Source organism: Anolis carolinensis, unplaced genomic scaffold, assembly GCF_035594765.1.
Source record: "Anolis carolinensis isolate JA03-04 unplaced genomic scaffold, rAnoCar3.1.pri scaffold_10, whole genome shotgun sequence".
NCBI lineage: Eukaryota > Metazoa > Chordata > Lepidosauria > Squamata > Dactyloidae > Anolis > Anolis carolinensis.
The window spans coordinates 10,686,174-10,706,691 of record NW_026943821.1 but is presented as its reverse complement, the minus strand read 5'-3'; the positions used below and the strand labels follow the sequence as shown (position 1 = coordinate 10,706,691).

The window sequence follows — 20,518 nt, the reverse complement described above, 5'->3', positions numbered from 1 at the left end:
CTGCCACGAATCACACAACTGAACCAAACTTGCCACACATATCCCAAATGACACCCTTTACACGCTACACCAGTTTGGGGGAGAATGGACCAAGCATTATGGGCTTTACAGTACTTTCAAACATTTTCTCTCCAACAGACCACTATTACTTTAACTAATGACGGGTCAGGACCAAACTTGGCACACATAACCCCCATGATGCACCTTACACCCTGGTGCCATTTCGGGGAGGATGGTCCACAGATGATGGGATTTGCAGTACTTTCACATGCTTCAAATCTTAACAGACCACTGCGATACACAGCAGTGACAAAACTGGACCAAACTTGGCACACACACAACCTCCATGAGCCCCTTTACATTCTGGACCACATTATGGGAGGACATACCTGCGATGATGGGACTTGCAGTACCTTCACTCACTTACTGAAACCACTACAACCCACACCTCTGACTGTGATAAACACCAAACATGGCACACATGCCCCCCCCCCCCATCACCCACTTTATCTCCTCCTGCAGTTTAGGGGCCAACGGACCATGGATGATGGGATTTATAATACCTTCATTCACATCGTTAGACTACTGCAATCCATAACAATGACTGATAAAGATCAAATTTGCCACAAAGACCCCCTATGACCCACTCTACATCCTGGCGCAGTTTGGAAGAGTTTCGACCACAGATGTTGGGACTTCCAGTATCTTGACTCACTTCCAGACACCACTGCGACCCCCACCAATAATTTATCAACACCAAACTTGGCACACAGACCCCCAATGGCAAACAGTGGCAGGGCAATGGACCATGGACGATGGTACTTACATATAGGACTTGTAGTTCACCCGCACCCACTCAACCTAATTGACACTGGATATAGACTAAACTTACAACACAGCCAAACAATGCCTTTCTCAAATAACCCGGGCACTGCCGGGTCCCCAAGCTAGTAGACTACTAAAAGGCAGACTGTTGGATAATCCAGAACGTTGGATAAGTGAATGTTGGATAAGCGAGACTCTACTGTAATTATAGATCTATATCTAGCTCTGCATTGTTTATATAAGCATTGAATGTTTGCCTGTTACTATGTTGGAAGCCGGCCTGAGACCCCATAGGGAGATAGGATGGGATCCAAATGAAGCTTTTATTATTATTATTATTATTATTATTATTATTATTATTATTATTATTAGGTTATTGTTGATACCATATTGTTTTCGTTGCCCCTGCTTTTCCACTTACAGAGCTAGTTTATTGTTTTTTTTTTGAAATACGGTAAATATTCAAAAAACATTTAACCTACTGATGCCTCGATTAATGAAATGAAATTTTATTGGTATCTATTTTATTTTGAAATTTACCCATAGCTGCTGCATTTCCCACCCTTGACTTATACTCGAGTCAATAAGTTATCCTAGTTTTTTGTGATAAAATTAGGTGCCTCGGCTTATATTCGGGTTGGCTTATACTCGAGTATATATTTGTATGATTGGCCTCTTTTCATTCTTTTGCTTCAAATCCCAAGTTCTGAAAATATGTTCAGGTACTTCTTTCAAACATAGTCTCCTGGAAAGTGCAGTAACACATTTACTCTCTCTTAAATGTTTCAAGCTTTTCTTAAAATGTGAACGTTTACATTTGTTCCTTGTGGACCTTATTCTTCCAAAACATGTTGTGCTGCAATAGGTTTTCATCATTGCCACTTAAAAACTAGTTTCTGTTTATTTGGCATTTTTCTTGGGATTTGTCTTGACCCCTTCAATTTTGTTTACCGGATTAGGAGGGCTTTGGGGCTAATCACCCATGGCACTTCTTATATGGTCTTGTTTCAAGCAGCCTGTGATGTCATATTCCCACCAGCTTAGCAGGCAATATCTCTTTGTGCAGAAGATGAGCAGATCTTAATTAAATGGCAGACTGGTGGAACAAGGTTATGTAATGGGAGAAGAAGCTTTTGCTGATTCCTTCTCCCCACGCTGGGCAAAGATGTAGAAAAGAAAATCTTTCATTGTCTTCCTCCTCTGAAAGCTCTGGGACCCATAGAAAATTGAGTCTTCTTACTGCCCCTGACACAGGAAGAGGGAAGCTCTTCTTCATAGTTAGCATTTTTTTTACTACTGCTGTTGATTTCGTCAAACGATTATTTGATTGAGGTGAACACATTGCCAATTGTTTTTTTAAAGAACTGCCCCCTAATATACCTCTGGCAAAGCTGAAGCTGATAAGTGTGTATTTGTTCACATTTATAATCAACCAGCTTCAGAAAACCTACAGTGAAAACCAGAGCCTCAAAGAACTCATAGATGTTCAATCAACAGATATAAATAAAATACAGCATACACAGATGTCTCCATCAAGACTCAAGGGTTGCCTTCGCTGTTTGCATTTATCTAATTATTCAACTGGTGATGAATCCATTGTGATATGCATTGATGTTTGTGTGTGTATACACACATACATATATACACATACACAAGAGAGAATGAATGTGAATGTATAAGCACACACATATGAATTTGAATTTATCATTCATTGATGACTAGGTTGACAAATTTAAAAAGCCAGGACAGCATGTCAAAACACAGCCCCTGGGCAAGGATTTACAAAACTCATGTGAATCCTAGAGATGCTATCTCATTATGCCAGTCTTCCACATCCCAGCAAGAACAAATCTGCTTCTTTGTAGATTTTGTAATCTTTCATTTCTTCTATATTTCATCGAACCCACAGGTTGAAGGAGAAGCAGGTTTGCCTCTTAGTGACATCCTGCACTCTGTCTTCCATCCCTTAATGGCCTGGACCAGTTTGAGAATGAGTGAGGAGCTTCTCCAGGTGGGGGCTGTTTCTAGCTCTGTAGTGGGATTGAAGCATTTGCCATCTTTTCTTAGGTAAAAAAATTAATGGCAGAATTTTTGGTGGTCAGTGAGGATTATTTGGCTGTCACCACTTGTAATGAAGCCAGTCTATGTAAATGCTTTAATTAATATCTACTTTAACTGGAGCAGCTGTCTGCTCGGCTCTTCTGTTCATTTTCTCACCTGTTTCCCTCCTTCATTTAGGGTCATGCACAATGTGTGAGCAGAAGGCTAACTGGGCGAGAAATGCCTGTGGTTGTCACCGAACCGCCTTTTGTTGTGCTTTGGTGATTCAAGTTGCAGCTGGGAGTAAACCCCATTTAATTCACAGGGCTTTCATTTTGGGTAGATGCATGAGGATTTCAATGTTAGACTTTCTCAGCGTGAGATGGGATGGAAAAAATGAGGAACAGGTGACTGGTTGGAAAACTGAGGTGACAGAGCCCAGGGCTTTCATTGAGCTTTTGCCCAAGCATGAAGGCAGAGCAGTCTTATGCTGGGGGGAGATTATATTGGGAAGGCACTTTGTTAAAGGTGTAAAGTTGTTACAGGATTGAGCAGCTGTAGTAGAGGAAGATTATGCAGAGAGATAAAAAAATGGTCCATGCCATAGGGCATGCTGTAATGGCTCCTTGCAGAAATAAAAGTACAGTAGGTCTCAATTTTCAGTATGTCACCTTGAGAACTGTCCAATTACATATGCAGTAATGTTTTATCTCCACCCCACCTCGCAGACTGGCATATTTCAGTATGAGTGTGAATCTCATGTTGGAAGTAATATAAGTGGCATTAGCAGGAACATCTTTTTTGGCTTTCTGCTGGTGACCTCTGAGCCATAAGTGGACTGTGCATGATGATACATTTTTCTATGTGCACAATGTCATCTTGCCGTAGGAATTGTCATCACATAGGATTCTAGGCCTTGCTTCTTGGGCTGACATGCCACTGTATGCCTTCTGTATGTCCCTGAGCAGAGGGCAAGCTTCTCTGATATAGAGGGCAACGAAGGATGTGAGATGGAAGATTCCTCTCTCAGACCTTCCCTGGAGCCATGAACTAGATAATAGACAGTATGGTAAATCAGAGGAGAATGACTGACTTGCTGTACACCAGCTGTTGTAAGATTGCTGAAATTGTCTTTGACACATCACCCCAATTTGTTAAATGAATGTCCTCTGTTAAGTAGCTGAGAGATTTCCCCCCTTTTGAAACATTCCAGAAGTACTCCTAGTGTTACCAACCTAAGTGTCTTCCTTCAAGGGAGAAATTTAATTTCCTCTTCCACTGCAACATCTGATGGCCAAATGGCTCATGAGTGCAAGGTTTTCCTATTACGGCAGTACGGCTATGCTTCCTGCTATGATCAAGCACCAACTGTCATTTGGTAAGCAGTCACACTCAGATATAAAGGCTCCAAGGGTTTAGCTGTGCTTTTTTTCTGAGAGGAGAGCTAGAATTGTGGGTTTTCTTGGGAGCGGAGTCCCAAAAGCAATCTTGAAGGCTGTTTTCCCCATCCTGTCTGTTGCCCAGGACTTTAGAGCACCCGGGATAAACGTTATTTGTTTAAGAATCATCCGGATAAGGCCAAACTTGTTATCTGTCTGTGGTTCCCAGTGGGGCACAGTGTAAAATCTGCTCACAGCAAACAAAGGGACTGCATTGATGAACCCAATCGATTCTCCTGCCTTAAACAAATTGCGACTTCCTCATGTTGAGCAAGATAATGAAGCCTTTCATTATGCCACAGCTGTCTTTTCATTCGGAAACTGAAATGGTTACTGAACAGATGCAGGTTTGCCAGTTTTTAAAGGTGTCATTCAGATTGCAGTGGTACGTGATGAGGGGGACACATCTCTGTGTGATGGTCTCGCCTGCTGGCCACAATCCAGAAGGTAGAAAGTCAGCTGTGAGAGCCTCATATCCTTTCACAAGGTTTCCTATTATTCCTTTCAAGAAAGGGGGCAAGATGGAACATGACATGGCTAGCAGCTGAAGGTGACATCTGGCGATTCTCTTTCCATCTTTCTGCACTTCCTGCCATTAAAAGAAACCTAGCTTCTTCCTTTTTTCCAGGTGTCTAAATGCTTGGAGGTGGAAATAAGAACTTAGTGCCTGGAGAGGAAACATGGAAGGAATGAAAACGTTTTATTTCTGTACTAGCTTGGGTACCTGGCTTTGCCCGGGTTATTTAAAAAAGTCATTTTTAAAAATTATACAAAATACATAAGATGGTGGGTGAACTACAACTCACATCATTATATTGTATTATCATCTATATATATAAATGAGTGATGGCATTTTATACATCTGTGAAGAAGGGGCCTCATATAATCCAGTTCTAAGCAGATAATATAAGATTATCAATATATAGTAGAGTCTCACTTATCCAACATAAACAGGCCGGCAAGATAAGTGAATATGTTGGATAATAAGAAGGGATTCAGGAAAAGCCAATTAAACATCAAATTAGGTAATCGTTATACAAATTAAGCACCAAAACATCATATTATACAACAAATTTGACAGAAAAAGTAGTTCCATGCGCAGTAATGCTATGTAGTAATTACAGTAGAGTCTCGCTTATCCAACGTTCTGGATTATCCAAAGCATTTTTGTAGTCAATGTTTTCAATATATCGTGATATTTTGGTGCTAAATTCATAAATATAGTAATTACTACATAGCATTACTGCGTATTGAACTACTTTTTCTGCCAAATTTGTTGTCTAACATGATGTTTTGGTGCTTCACTTGTAAAATCATAAGCTAATTTGATGTTTAATAGGCTTTTCCTTAATGCCTCCTTATTATCCAACATATTCGCTTATCCAACATTCTGACGGCCCGTTTATGTTGGATAAGTGAGACTCTACTGTACTGTATTTACAAATTTACCACTAAAGTATCACAATGAATTTAAAACACTGACTACAAAAACATTGATTACGAAAAGGCAGACTGCATTGGATAATCCAGAACATTGTATAAGTGAATGTTGGATAAGTGAGATTCTACTTTAATATGAAATAATTACTGGGATAGAATAATGCAGAACAGTATAATCTCTAAAACCAGGACAGTAAATAAAGAAACAGAACAATACAATCTCTAAAATCAGAACACTAAATAAAGAACCACATTCTGAAAATGGGAATTCCACACAGGAAACAATCAGGGCCAGCTAACACCTCCCAACAAAGTATTCCCATCATCAAAGTCTGGCAAATCCTCTGTTTTCTCAGGGCCACAGACAGTAGAATCACATAAAATATTGCAAAGAACACCTCTCTGAAAATAAGGGAATTCCAGATAGGAAACAATCAGGGCCAGCTAACACCTCCCAACAAAAAATTCACTCAGGGAGGAAACAGCCAGGCTTTAAAGCTACAAGGCCATTACATCCTAATCATTTTCCCTAATTGCAGCATTCATACTTGCCTCTAACAGACAAAAAAAAACCAATTAAAAATATTGTATATTCACAAAGCGCTGAGCTACTGAACTTCTGGACTGAAAGGCCGCAGGTTTGAATTGGGGGACCAGAGTGAGCCCTCACTGTTAGCCTCAGCTTCTGCCAACCCAGAAGTTCAAAAACATTCAAATATGAGTGCATCAATAGGTACTGCTCCGGCAGGAAGGTAATACCGCTCCATGCAGTCATCCCACATGACCTTGGAGGAGTCTACGGACAACACCGGCTCTTCGGCTTAGAAATGGCTCTTTGGCTTAGAGCACCAACCCTCAGAATCAGACATGACTGGACTTAATGTCAGGGAAAAACGTTTACCCTTTACCTTAACTATCACCAATTCCTCAATACTTTATTTCCCATACCACCATACTTTGCCACAGCAACGCGTGGCCGGGCACAGCTAGTTGTATTATATGTGGCATTTAATTCTGCCATTATGTAAGATCGCTCTGGGTCCCCCTGGGGGAGAAGAGTGACATATAAAATAAATAAATAAATCATCCCAGGTTAACCCTGAGAAACTGCGTCAGAACTTATTATTATTTTGGGCACATTTGTTCTAGATGCATCATTGGTGGGGTTCAGTATGCTCTCTGGCTGTAGGGTGAACTACAACTCCCATTATGGTGGGTCAAGCCCCTCAAAGCTCTCCAGTAGGTTGAGTTAGTCATAGGTGTTCTGTGTGCCAAGTTTGGACCAGGTTTATTATCAGTGGATGTCACAGTTTCCCTGCCTGTGGGTGAACTATAACTCCCAGAAAGGAAGGTCAGTTCCCCCCAAATCCCTCCTCCCTTAAAAGACCATCAAATGATCTGGACGTAACAGTAATAAAAGACAACAACAAACTGCTGGTTAACAACTTTCGCAAACCTTCAGACAGAAATGCATTTCTGCACTATAGTAGTTATCACAGCGTATCCCTCAAAAACAATCTTCCATATGCGCAGATGCTTAGAATCAAACGTAACTGCACCTTACCACAAGACTTCAAACAAAACATGGAAATACAGTAGAGTCTCGCTTATCCAACATAAACGGGCCGGCAGAACGTTGGATAAGCGAATATGTTGGATAATAAGGAGAGATTAAGAAAAAGCCTATTAAACATCAAAATAGGTTATGATTTCACAAATTAAGCACCAAAACATCATGTTATACAACAAATTTGACAGAAAAATTAGTTTATTAGACATCAATGCTATGTAGTAATTACTGTATTTACAAATTTAGGACCAAAATATCACGATGTATTGAAAACATTGACTACAAAAACGCGTTGGATAATCCAGAACGTTGGATAAGCGAGTGTTGGATAAGTGAGACTCTACTGTACTTGAAAATCAGTTAAGAGACAAGGGTTATCCTGAATATATTATCCAGAAAGCTAGGGTTAAAACTTCCAGTGTACCAAGATCAGCTACACTAGAGGATAAAGTTAGACCCAGGGATAACAGATTGGTATGGCCTCTCACCCTGAGTAACCTATCCAAACACACTATAAAAACAGTAAAAAAGTATTGGAACCTGGTGAGGGATATACCGGGTTGTGAGAGACCCCCCCCCCCCCCCCCTTATCGCTCACAAGAGAACACAAAACATCAGGGATATCTTGATTCACTCAGATATAGACCCCAAGCCAGTGATCTCTAAACCTGTTTTAATAGGCAACTATGCTTGCCATAGCTGTTCAATATGTTCACAGTTTGTACAATCTAAGTTCTTTCAGAATAAGCATACAAAAACTCAGTATAAAATCAATCATTTTGCTACCTGCTCCACTAAAGGTGTAATATATGCCATCACCTGTCCTTGCTTGCTCACTTACATTGGCCAAACAAGCAGAGAGATCAAGCTCAGAATCATTGAACACAAGAGTAAGATCAGGAAACATTCAATGGATTCTATACTATACAAGCATTTTGTGGATCTGAATCTTTTCAAGTACAGGTTTTAGAGGTGGTCACTCCACCCAGAGACATGGATTTCCAAACTAAACTGTTACAACGGGAATCCTTCTGGATCTTTACCCTGCAAACAGAACAGCCAAAAGGGTTAAACAATGTCAATTCATATGAATGTTTCTTATAACAGTGTAGGCTTTACCTCCATGTATTTTGAACCAATAAAGATATCATCATCACCTGATCAATGGATTAACTGTATAAGTAATGGTATGAGCCATTTCCACCCTATGCTCGCCACAGAATAAAACTCCTTGCAGAGTACATGGGGCAATAAAGACAAGCCGTGAGTATTATAGTCGTTTTTTGGGTTCACAGAATTTGTATTCTATATATGTTCTATTATTCATGTCATAATGTAATACTACCTTGAGCCACTATCTATGTCTCCTTAGGATCCACCTACCCAGAAAATTGATGGTGAACTTCTCACCTTAAAAGTTGAAACCTTTCTGTTTATTTAAGTAAGTAGAGTGCCTGAACATACCTTGTTGTAATCTTTTTTGTAAACTTTCTTTACAAATTGCTGGTTTGCAAGTATATATTTATGATGTGTATTATTTGTAGACCCAACCGCCTGACGAAGACTCCTGTGAGTCGAAACCGGTTGCAGGTTGGAGTCAAGTTATATGGAAACTGGAGTCTACTCGTACAATAAATGTCACAGACAGAACGCCACCAAATAAGGTTCAACACAGTTTATTAAAGTTACAGAACCAAAAATGCCCGTAAGAAACAAAGGGCTAGGCAAACACTTGCCTTCAATGTGAAAAGATACAATAAGACTCCGCTGATACTAAAAACGGTTCAAAAGATAAACCGGATTAAACAGGAGTTTAATCCGGGTTAAATCAAAAATGCTTACTTCAGCCTGGTACTTTAAACAAACAAAAGTTGGTAAACAAAGATTCAATGAAACACAAATAACTGGCAGCAGATTCCTCTCTGCTACTCAAAAGCTACGATTGAGTAACTAAGTTGTTACTCCTCCGTGCAACGAGCGAACTCCGGGTCCAAACACATCAATCAGGGTAGCAGCGGTCAGCAGGGTCCCAATCCGGTCCAAGGTCGAAAGCCAGGTACAGACGTCTTTAGTTCACCAGTTCCACCGATAGCCACAGAAGGGATAGTCCGAGGTCGTAGTCAGTCAGTCAGTCCAGCGTCAATCCAGAGTAGACAATTAATGTCCGTCAAAAAGACGACGGAGGTCCAAGCTATCAAGATTAAACACAGGTTGCACAGCAAAAGCCCACACAGTTCCTCCCGCCGTCTATGCCCAGTGTCCTTGGTAACTTACTTATTCAGCAAACGAATCACACCCGTCTTCAGGAATTTCCCCAACAAGAGCCCAAGCGTTCGTCCAGATTACCTTGCCCAACGCAATTAGCCATTGATTCTAAACCCCATTTTATGCCAGTTCATAACTCCTCATCACTATCAGCTGCTATCCTAATTCCAGGTGCCTCATCATCATCATCCTCATCAGAGCTAAAACACCTTTGACTACGCCCCACAGCATCCCCAGCTGTGGATCCCGTTCCATCCCTCCAGCCCGTCCACGGGTCCGATCCTGCAACCCGCCAGTCGCCTCCCATGCTATCATTGCCGGTGACACCCAAATCCTCCCTCACACGAGTCCATTCCATGTCATCCTCCTCTGAGCTAACCATCTCTTCCTCCATTCCCTCGGTAAAACCCTCAAAGGAGTCTTCGTCTGTTGGTTCTGCAAATAAGTCTCGGAGCCGTTTCCTTTCGCGCTCCTCAAGAGAGTCTGACTCTCGAGGAGTCTTACGACCTCGTCTCCCAGTATCGGAGCCATAAGGCTCAACCATAACAATAAAGAACAGGACATTTACTCACATGAAAAACTTGTCCTTATACTTCAAAAGAAGAACTGCTGATTTCTACTTATATGCGATTGGGATAGTCCTGTTTTTTGGATAGACATTGATTTTTGGATATACATTGAGTTTGTTTGATTATTTTCATATCACCACAAGCAGTGGATTTTCGTCTTCATAGTTCAGGGGAACCCATTGTCCTTTTAGTTTGTGAGCCAAACATATAAGGAAACTGCATTTTTGGAGTGACTGATTGGGAGATTAAATAAATAAATAAATAAGGATTTTCTGATTTTTCAGCCATCCCAGGGACCTTCTCTAGTGCCTCTGGGCCACTGTTTCCTGCCATTTGCATACAGTTACATCTTAGGAACACACACATATATATAATTTTTTCTTGACATCACTGCTTCATGGAATAACTGTGTGCTTGTGATTGCGTACATTATTTTCTAGCTTCTTGAATAGAAAGGTATTTGCAGTGAAGCTTCCCCTTGTGAGCAGAGGAAGAATCTATTGTACATTGGCAGTCAAAGCCGAATTTAAGAGCTCCCTTCAGCTCTCCGCCTCTGTTTCATGGTATTTGCTGGAGAAAGGCAATAAGACAAAGTAGTTAGGGCATGGAGGAAGGCCAGAAACATTAAAATAGCCCTTGTTCTCACTATGCACATGGTTGGTGGCATAGGAGAACTCATTCATCACTAGGGCCAAGGAGAAGCACTTCTGTTAAGCATGCTGTTATGAATCACTCTAATAGCAGTGCAAAAACATCTGGGGGATTTATTTCACTGGGGTGGGACTAGAAGGCTGTGGCGATGTATTAACAGCGTTCCCACCTACATACTGACTAAGTCCATTAGAATCAGGCCACAAGGGTCGCATCACAGTAACTGCGCATTATCTCACTTTTGGGTCATGGCCAACATTTTCTCTCATTTTTCTCGAATCATTGCGGCTTTTTCAGGAGACTGCAGCATGGATTTTGTTGGATTTTCCCCCTAATGCAAAAAAAGAGAGAGAGATAAACAAAACATTGAATTATAAAGCATAGTTACAAGCCATCTGATATGCAAAAGCACTATCTTGTGTTCTTGTGCTACCTCGTCCTTCCTGGAAACTGTCCATTGAGCAATTCCGCAGGTGCAGTGGCTTCTTGAACCAGGTCACCTTTGTGGTCTCTTCCAGCTCTATGATTCCATGTTTGTGTCAGAAAGATTCCCTGAATCTGGAAGTAGGCTTTATGTGTCTTAAGACAGAGGAGGAGCCTCGTTGCTCTGGTGGGATCAACAAGATTTGGGGGGTTTGGCTCAAGGAAGTCTGTTTCTCTATTTTGTGGACTAATTGTAAGCTCAGACCAAAATCATCACTCCTTTGGGTGTTTGGGAGGGCATATATAATTTTTAAAAGGCTAATAAAATTAAAATATTTGTTGGGTTAGAAGGACCACAACATGTGGAATGTCCATCCATCACAATTCTGAGTTGACTGCTGCTTTTCATTTGCCTCCTGGTCTAGCCAATGCTGTAAAAAAGCTGGTAGAAACTTCTTGTTTAAGAGCCTTCTGGTTTTCACATACCTTTTGATGTATTAATTATTCTCATGCTGTGCTGGGCAGAGTCAGCTTTCTGTTGCTGAGGCATATGTTTGTGTTTGCAAGAGCCAGTGGGTTGGGGAAAGAAGTGGGTGTTCTCCAATTATCCGACTGTTGATTTTACAGCCCTGCTTTGTAGCTTTCTTATCAGGAAGGAGGAAGGGCAGAAGTGTGGGCTGCATTTTTTCCAGGCTTCCCATGTGACTCTGAAGTCATTCTGCAGGACCTTTGGTTCCTGGTGAAGAAGGTGGTGACCAAGAGCAGACTTTTCATGTTGACTTTTGCCTCCTACTCAGGTGTTTTGTCCCTTTACAACCAAGGAGAAGGAAGAAGGAGGTTTTCTCATTGCAGGTCAGCTTTATGTGCTTTTCCTTTACCCAACCCTTCAGATCTGGTACCTATTTTCATTTGACACCTTTTTTGTTCTTCCTCTTCTACCTTCTCATGTCCATCCTTCTCCTCAGCATGCAGCGTTTTCTATTGGGCAGGAATGTTGTAATGCCTTGGGCAGGTATCTCTTGGGATCTATTCTACCATGAGGACAACAGATTAAAACTGGTCTTGAAGGTAATTGATAAACTATTTAGTTTTTTAAAATTATTGTTTAAACGGGATTATGTTCACCAGCATTGGGCTGGTGCTCAGCACCTGTTTCTAATAAGCCATTTTAATGTATTATGTGTTGTTTTGAACTCCATTAATTTGTTTAATTGCTTGTTTTGCTTTAGTTATATGTTGCTTCATTGTTGTATTTTGGCACTGTTACATTGTAATATGGTTGGAAACGTTTATATGTTACAAAGCACATTGAGTTCAGTGTTTTCACTGGAAAAAAATAGCAAGTGGTTTAGTTCAGGATTATACAGAGAACAGTAACAAGAAAGAACTCTAAATAGCGAACTCTTTGGCCCCTTTTACACTGCCACATAAAATCCAGATGATCTGCTTTTAACTGGATTATATGACAGTGTAGACCAGGGGTCCCCAAAGTACGGCCCGCGGGCCACATGCGGCCCACCGGAGCCATTTATCCGGCCCCCGGCGGCAGTGGCTCCCTCCTCCTCCACCAAGCAAGGTGCATATAGCGTGAAGGAGAAGGAGGAAAAGGCGCACGCCTTTCTTGTCTCCCTCCCCCCACAGACACCTTTCCTGCCGCCGCCGCCGCCGAGGAAGGGCCGCAAGGGGCGAGGAAAAGGTGTGAGCCTTTTCTCCCTCATCCCAAAGGCAGCTTTCCCATTGCCGCTGCTGCTGTCGAAGAAGGGCCACACGGGGCGAGGAAAAGGCGTGCGCCTTTCTTCCCTCACCCCACACACAGCTTTCCCGTCATCACTGCCGAGGAAGGCAGCGGGAAAGGTGCATGCAGGGTGAGGGAGGAGAGAAAGGTGCATGCCTTTTCCTCGCCCCCCTCACACTTTTCCCGCTGCCACTGCTGATAAAGGTGCACACGAGGCAAGGAAAAGGCGTGCGCCTGTCCTCCATCGCCCAGCCGGCAGCTTTCCCATTGCCGCCAAGGAAGGCGAGCATGGGGCGAGGGAGGAGGGAAAAGTGCGCGCCTTTCCTGCCTCCTCGCTCGCCTTGCACACTTCTTTCCCGCCTCCTCCCTCACCTGGTGTGTGCCTTCCTCAGCAATGGAGGAGGGGAAACAATAATGGAGGCATGCCTATGGCAAAAGGAAGAGGCCTCCCGTCTTATCTTGCCAAACAGACTCCCTCCTCTGCAGCCCTGTCTGGATTTATTTTTCTTGAAGATTAGCAATCTCTTCCAACCCTGATTATTACAGTATTGTTTTTGTTGTTGGTCAGGGGTGCTTTATGTTTTGGTTCTCAAAGGCAGAAGGGGGTTGGACTATATGGCCCAAGGGGTGTCTTCCAACCATTTTTATTATGGTGTTGTTATTATTATTATTATTATTATTATTATTATTATTATTATTGGGTGTCTATCTGTCAGGGGTGCTTTGATTATGTTTTGGTGCACAAAAGCAGAAGGGGGTTGGAGTAGATGGCCCAAGGGGTTTCTTCCAACCCTCTTTATTATTTTTATGATGATGATGATGATTAAGATGATTAACATTGAGGCTGTATTTGTTCCCTTTTTCCCCCCTTCAAATTAAGATATGTGCAGTGTACATAGGAATTTGTTCATAGTTTTTTTAAAAAACTATAATCCGGCCCTCCAACGGTTTGAGGGACTGTGAACTGGCCCCCTGTTTAAAAAGTTTGGGAACCCCTGGTGTAGACTCATATAATCCAAGTCAAAGCAGATAATGTGGATTGTATACTTTGCAATCTGGGTTATATGGCAGAGTAGAAGGGGCCTCTGAATGCAGTGTTTTCTCTTAAAAATCTTATCTCCAAATATCATCCCACAGACTTTGCAACAGGCCATGTGTTGCTCTCTGCCATATTCAAGGCGATGCCTCAGGTAGTCCATACTAACTGATGTGTGCACTTGTCTGGAAATATGTGTTCAATTTGGTGTATGTAGATATGACATTTTTAAGCTATTGATTGCAAATTGCTATTTTAGAGCAGAAATGGCTTTGCTTCACAGTGCAGGTGGCAAAAATATTTATTATTTTTGCTCTTCTGTGGCTTTGGAAGATTACAGTTGTATTCCAACATCATGGCTGCTGTTTTGGTGACATAAAGTGCTGCTGTGTCACTTCTCTGCTTATTTTAGGCAACCTGAGGTTGTTTTGAAGTGGTGGGGGGTTAGCAGCATTCACGAATCCCACAAAGGATTTTACACTGAAAATGGCTTTTGGCTAAAAATAATAATAATGGAGGTAAGTAGGGACCTTTGTAGAAGTTGGTGGCTACACTTATTCCTTCCCAAAAGGGCCTCATAAAGCCCATGGTCTTCAGCATCCCCACCTTTAGTTTAGGAGACACCTTTAAATTGTATTGCATCCCTTTTTTCAAATGCACATCTAGAGTGGCTACTCTTTTTGATAGGTATGAAATCAAAATGTATGGTTTTGTGCTCCTTGTGATCAGTGGCCCTTAAGTCTCCAGTTGCCCAGAATCTGTCTGGTTTGGCATGCTTTGAAAAATGAAAGATGTCTAGCTTTGCACTGGTAGGTAAAAGAAAGTAAGACCTTCTCAAGTCCAATGCTTGCTGTTCCTATGGTGTCTTACTCTTTTATTGTGTCCAGCATGTATCACTTTTTCTGTGCTCTGTTTGATGCTGAAATGGAGGGATGGCAGCCTCTGAAGTGGCAGCATGTGATGCAATATCCAAGTTGCTACAAGGTCAGATTTTTAATTTCTTGCTCTGTACAGTCTCCTTTTAAATGTTTCACGGTCATTTGAAATATTAAGCTAAACTGTTCTTTTTCGAGGAAAGCACAATCTTTTATGCCACGGTTGAACCCCTCTTGAGTCTGCAGGCCACATTTCATGGCTATGTCACAAAGGACCCCTGTGTTTGCAGAACGGTTCCCATGCAGAAAAGGCTTCCCTTTACTGAAGTGTGGTAAAAATGGGAAGAATCTGTTCCAGTAGACTTGAACCAATTCATAAATGGAACTCTTGTATGGTCTGGAGAAATCTGACTTTGCTCTTGTGGTAAGATAAGTTTCCACGTGACCGAAACTTCAGACAGGACCTCTATCCTTTTCAGCCATTCACCTTTGCACAACATGGACTCAAGTATGCATTTGCCAAAAGCATTTTTTTCTTGCTTATCTTATTCTTAAGATAATTTTATGACATAAAATCAATAAAATGTTAAGCTGAAGAAGCAGGGACAAACATCCCTGTGTCTCTTTGCCTGGCATCATCTTTCCTTGTGCTTTTTTTACCTTTCCCAAGAATAGTACTTGATGTGGCTTGGAAGTGGGTATATCCTTAATAGGCTTTTTAATATTATGCTTCTGTTGGTTTGCCTTGTGGATCAAAGGATACAGGCCTAAGTAGATCTTTCATGGTCATTCTTTACTAGAACTTTTTGGGGATGTCTGCCATTGTCTGTGAGGCAGCTGTATGTGTGTGTAATACTTCCCTCAATGTGGACCCTGCTGGGTTATTTTTTTCCTCTTCAGTCTCACTAGCAGTGTCACACATTAGGAAATACTTAAAGATTTGGCTTTTAAGTTGTGCTTGCAGAGGCACATTGGTCTTTTGAGCTGAAGAAAGGCAACCTGGAACTCATTCATATCATTTAATTGTATTGTTATCTGCCTTCAAGTCAGATCCAACCTTCTTCTTATATTTATTTATGGAATTTTCTTAGGAAGAATTGTCCAGATGATGTTTACCTTTGCCGTCCTGTGAGAGAATGTGACTTGCCTAGTAGATTTCCCTGATTGCTTTGGGATTTGAACCCTGATTTACAGAATCATCGCCAAACCACTATGCCATGCTGTGTCAAGTGCTGCAGTTCACTTTAATTGCCATTGCAACAATCCCTGGATTCTTGAGATTTGCAGCTGAGAGGGTTTTGGGTCTTTTTTAGAATTCTTAACCAGAAAACTGAATGAGCCTCTGGTGTCTTCAGGTGTTATTGCCATATTGTTCCTTAAACATACTGCCTGGGGGATGATGGTTGTAATCCACTTGAAGGACTCAGTTGAACTCTTTGATAAGCAGTCTACCTGTTGCATTTCCCGGGGGGGGGGGGCACGGGGTGTGTGTGCTCCAGGAGAAGAACTGGATTTGAAAAGAGCCATAATCTTTACTGAACGCACAGGGGAGAAGCCACTAAATGCCTGCCATGGGGAGAGCTGAGCAAGGAGTAAGGCTGATGCAGTTATAAATTCAAGGGAGGGGTAACTCAGCTGATGCTCCCTTGAGCAAACAAGCACTGAAAGGATTTGGATTTACGAAGCAATCTTCTCTGCAAAGGATGTTGGTGTTCCATTATCCTCTGGCCCACAAAACCTGCTTTCTGGTTTTTGGAGCCTTTTGTCTCTTGCGGTTTCTCAAAACCAGGGCAGCTTTCCTCCAAACGGTGCTGGGCTTGTGTAGCATTACTGCCTTAACATAAGTAAACTTCAGGGCTGCTTTGTGTGAATCCTCAAGGCCCAACTACTCTGGAAGAAAGAAGCTCTGCCTTTCGTGGTTCTGCCAATTATGTACTAGCAGCCTGTTTTGTTTTTGTTTTGTTTTTTAAAAAACTATCTAAGGTGTTGATGTGACCCTTTGTGAGCCTGGGATAGGGCTGCTTGTGTCTTAGTGTAGTCTGGTTACACATGAAACGTGGCCTGCATTTCAAAGGCCCACTTCAGTAGACTTACAGACGAGGAATGGAAAGGTTATCCAGAAGTGGGAAAATTCAGCAGTGATGCTGATCCCCACTGCATTTACAAAAGCAAAGCAATACGATTTCAGTCACATTTACAGAGGAATCCTGTATAAGTGGTCGGTGGACTGGCCAATGCCTATAGATGTAAACAATAACGTGTTCCTCATTGTATAGGAGGATGCACTTCCCTGTATTTGCGTGATTACGGAAAAAGTGAAGGATTTGATTCTGCAGTAGAATTGCCTTTGTGCATGCAGACTTCTCACTTCAGCTGCTTTTTGCAGGAATTAGGCTTTGGCTTTTTCAGATTTCTGGCAAAATCTCCACAGGCTCCCTCCCCTCCAAATTTTATGAATCAGCTTAGCTCTTTGGTTTTTGCTTTTCCGAAATCTTGATGCTTTTGTGCATAGCATGTACATGAATAACAGCTCGTTCCCAAGTAATAAAAAATTTATGTCCTTATAAATCTTTGATGCCTGCTCCAGTTTGCGTGGAGGATGTTTCTGGCAGTACATTTATATTTCCCCACTGCTCTTCATTAGCTGCTCCCATCATAGTGTCTTCCCTCCAGTCATAAATTTGTTAAATTGCCTCTCTTCTGAACTACTTCTAGCTCCTAGCAAGTTACCAGTGGGGAACGGTCTCACTAGCAGAGGCTTTCATGTTCCCAGGAGACCAGAGAGGGAAGATCTTAGAGATTGGATTTAATAACAATGGATTAGTCCTCCTTATGGTCTGGAAGGAAGAAATAAGGCCTTTGGTTATGATCTAGCATGGCTCTACCAATGTCATTATATGTCAGGTGTATCTGTAGTGGTCCTTGGGGAAAGCAGAAGAGACACTATGTGTGCAGAGTTTTCTATGGGAAATAAGAGATGAAGCAGGGAAGGATAGAAAGTAAAGAGGACAGCAGTGGATAACTAATTGCAAGAAGTAATACAATCTTTCACCTATGGCTCCATTGAATATAAGATGCACTTTCCTCCTGTTTTAGGGGTTCCAAGCATGGTGTGCACCTGACCATCGATGGCACCCTAGAATCACCAGTTTTGAGGTGGTTTTTTACATTACCTTATTTTTGAGAGAGGATGGGGAAGGGTCCTAGCCCCAACAGCTCTGCAGGTCCCCACCATTTTGTCTCCAGCGTCAACCAAATGGCTATTTACAGGTCTGGCTGAGCTAAGCGTCTTCTGCCTCTTCAACGGGCCCATAGAGCTAGGAAAATAGAGTCATGCAGATTACTTCCGGTTGAAACCAAAACAAGGTATAGTGCATTCAGGAGAAATTCTGAAAATTAGTCAAAGCAAATATTTTACCCCCCACAAGCTTTAAAAAGATAGGTGTGCCTTACATCTAATGGCACCATAGACTTGGTGAAACATGATAATTAGCAGGATTTGACTCTTTCCACAAGCCACTAGAAGATTGGCACCATGCTGCAAGGCCTGCTTGAAAGTTTGGAGGGCTGGTTTGGATGGAATCAGAAATGAGGTCCTGGTCATTTTTGGTCAGCTTCAGGGGCAATTTTGTTGAGGAGCCTCCACCCTGAAACAGTCTTTCAAAGCAGAGTCATTTTTCAGGTAAAAAGAAATGGGAAGGCTACGTGGAATTCTTGGACAACACATAGTCCATAGAGCCACACAACTCCCATCCTCCTTTTAGGAGCTTGATCTCTTGTTCCCTTGGAAAAGAAGCACTGCCTTAGCTCCTTGAACCTTGAGAAGCAGTTGCATTTGATTTTCTGGAGCCACAAGGGCTCCTTATTCTAGTGCAGCAAGGCAGTTTCATTTATTTATTTATTTACTACATTTATATCCTGCCCTTCTCACCCCGAAGGGGACTCAGAGCGGCTTTTGTTTTGTCATCTGTGGTGTAAGCTTACTGGAAAGCAACAGTGGTGCTGGATTGCTGACAGCAAGGTACTGGAAGGTGACCTCTGAGTGCAGGTGAACGTCCTGCTGCCTTCTAGATGTGTTGGGCTGCAGCTCCCAGGAGACTTGGCTGTCACAACCAGTGTTAGGGAATGCTGGGAGTTGTAGTTTTGACAATATCTGGAGGGTCTTGTGATTGCCACACTGCCTTTGAGGTTAAATTGCCAAGTGGCACCTAAGGTCTCTTAGAAATAGGGACAGCATGGTGCACGTAGCAAACGGTTCAGTTGTGCTTGTCAGAGATGGTGTGCACTACGGCACACCCTTTTACCAGATCAGTTTTCTCAGGAACAGTAAAGTTACCCTTGTCACCACTCCTCAGTCTGTATTCCCCCCTCCCAATGGAGTTAGAGCTGAATCTAACCAGGAAGAAGATTGCTGGCAACCAGGAAATCAACAAAAAAGTGGGAGGAAACAATAACCGATGTATTTTCCGCTGTATGTAACATCTGTGCTTGCTGTGGCTGAGCTTGAAAAACCCAGAACGCTGTAAGCCTTTCACTCATCCTCTCCATACTGATCTAGGGAACTGAAATTGCGGAAGCAAATTCTTCAGCAGGGCGTGGTTGAGAGTTCATTAAGGGGTGAACAAGGAGTGTGTTTTATTTTTGAATCTAGCTTGGGGACCCAGCGGTGCCCGGGTCATTTGAGAATTGCCTTATTTGTCTTTCAATGTTATGTATTGTGTTTGGAGTGGGTGAACTACAATTCCTAGTGTGGCTCAATCCTCCTAAAACCCTGCCAGTATGAAAAGTTGGCCATTTTGGATCTGTGTACCAAGTGTGGTCCAGATATGTCGTTGAGTGGTCATTGCCTGGCTTCGCACTAACACCTGCAGTGTGTTCAGTTGGTCATGAGAGTTCTCTGTGCAAAGTGTGGTCGTGGTCCATTGTTGGTGGGGGTCACTGTTTCTCTGGATGCAGGTGAACTATAACTTTCTTTCCCCCCAACTTGTCCAATAAGTTATATTGGTTATGGGGGCTCTGTGTGGCAAGTTTGGTCCTGGTCTATCATCGGTGGGGTTCGAAGTACTTATTCATTGCAGGTGACCTATAAATCCCAGTACCTACTACTCTCAAATGTCCAGGGCAATTCCCCTCGAAACCCACCAGTAAACAAATCTGGGCATATCAGGTATGGATGGCAAATGTGTTCCAGACCCATCATTGTTTGGGTTTATAGCGTTCTGGATGTAGGTGAACTATAACTCCTATATATTCCCCAGTAGGAGTCACAATGGTCTGACTTGATGCAGGCTAAAGGACAACTTCAATCTCCCAAACTCCTGCAGTAAGTTTAGTTGCAGGTCAATTCTGCTGTTTGTTTTGCAGACAGATTTGAAAGGGAAGGTCAGTAGGTGGGGTCATGCAAATTCCACAGCAATGAAGAACCCTGGAATGCCTGCCTGTGGTGGAAGAAATAGCAAAATGTAGGATGAAATTGTCTCCAAATGAAAGCATTCCTTGAGTGGTGGTTTGTAGTGTTTGGGGAGGGCATTGGCAGGGGTTGGGCTTCATGTTCATGGTGCTCGCTGTAACCTCAATGTCAGTGCAAAGTAGTGACTTGCTGGCTTGTGAGCAGTGGAAATTGTAGCCTGTTTGTGGAGGCTAGAGGCTG

The 20,518-nt window shown here is 42.3% G+C and overlaps 1 protein-coding gene and 1 long non-coding RNA gene across 7 annotated transcripts in view; one reads left to right on the top strand and one right to left on the bottom strand.

Moving 5' to 3' along the window:
• Positions 1–20,518, top strand: part of sipa1l3 (signal induced proliferation associated 1 like 3) — a 144,819-nt gene that overhangs the window by 25,428 nt on the left and 98,873 nt on the right. The window contains exons 1-2 of one of the 5 annotated variants that reach the window (XM_062962413.1): positions 10,349–12,074; positions 12,188–12,290. The exons of 1 other annotated variant lie outside the window; for it this stretch is intronic. The gene's annotated coding sequence lies outside the window, so the exon portion shown is untranslated. Of the gene's footprint in view, positions 1–8,686; positions 8,756–10,348; positions 12,075–12,165; positions 12,291–20,518 lie in introns of those variants that run through there. 3 more of the 5 variants (XM_062962415.1, XM_062962414.1, XM_062962416.1) reach the window with 3 other exon arrangements.
• On the bottom strand, positions 8,975–11,796 carry LOC103279314 (uncharacterized). 2 transcript variants are annotated; one of them, XR_010000740.1, is made up of 2 exons: positions 11,709–11,796; positions 8,975–11,130 (listed from the first exon to the last, which is right to left on the bottom strand). It is a non-coding gene; the product is annotated as an uncharacterized LOC103279314 (long non-coding RNA). The 2 variants fall into 2 exon arrangements; XR_506701.3 differs by lacking the exon at positions 11,709–11,796 and adding an exon at positions 11,233–11,352.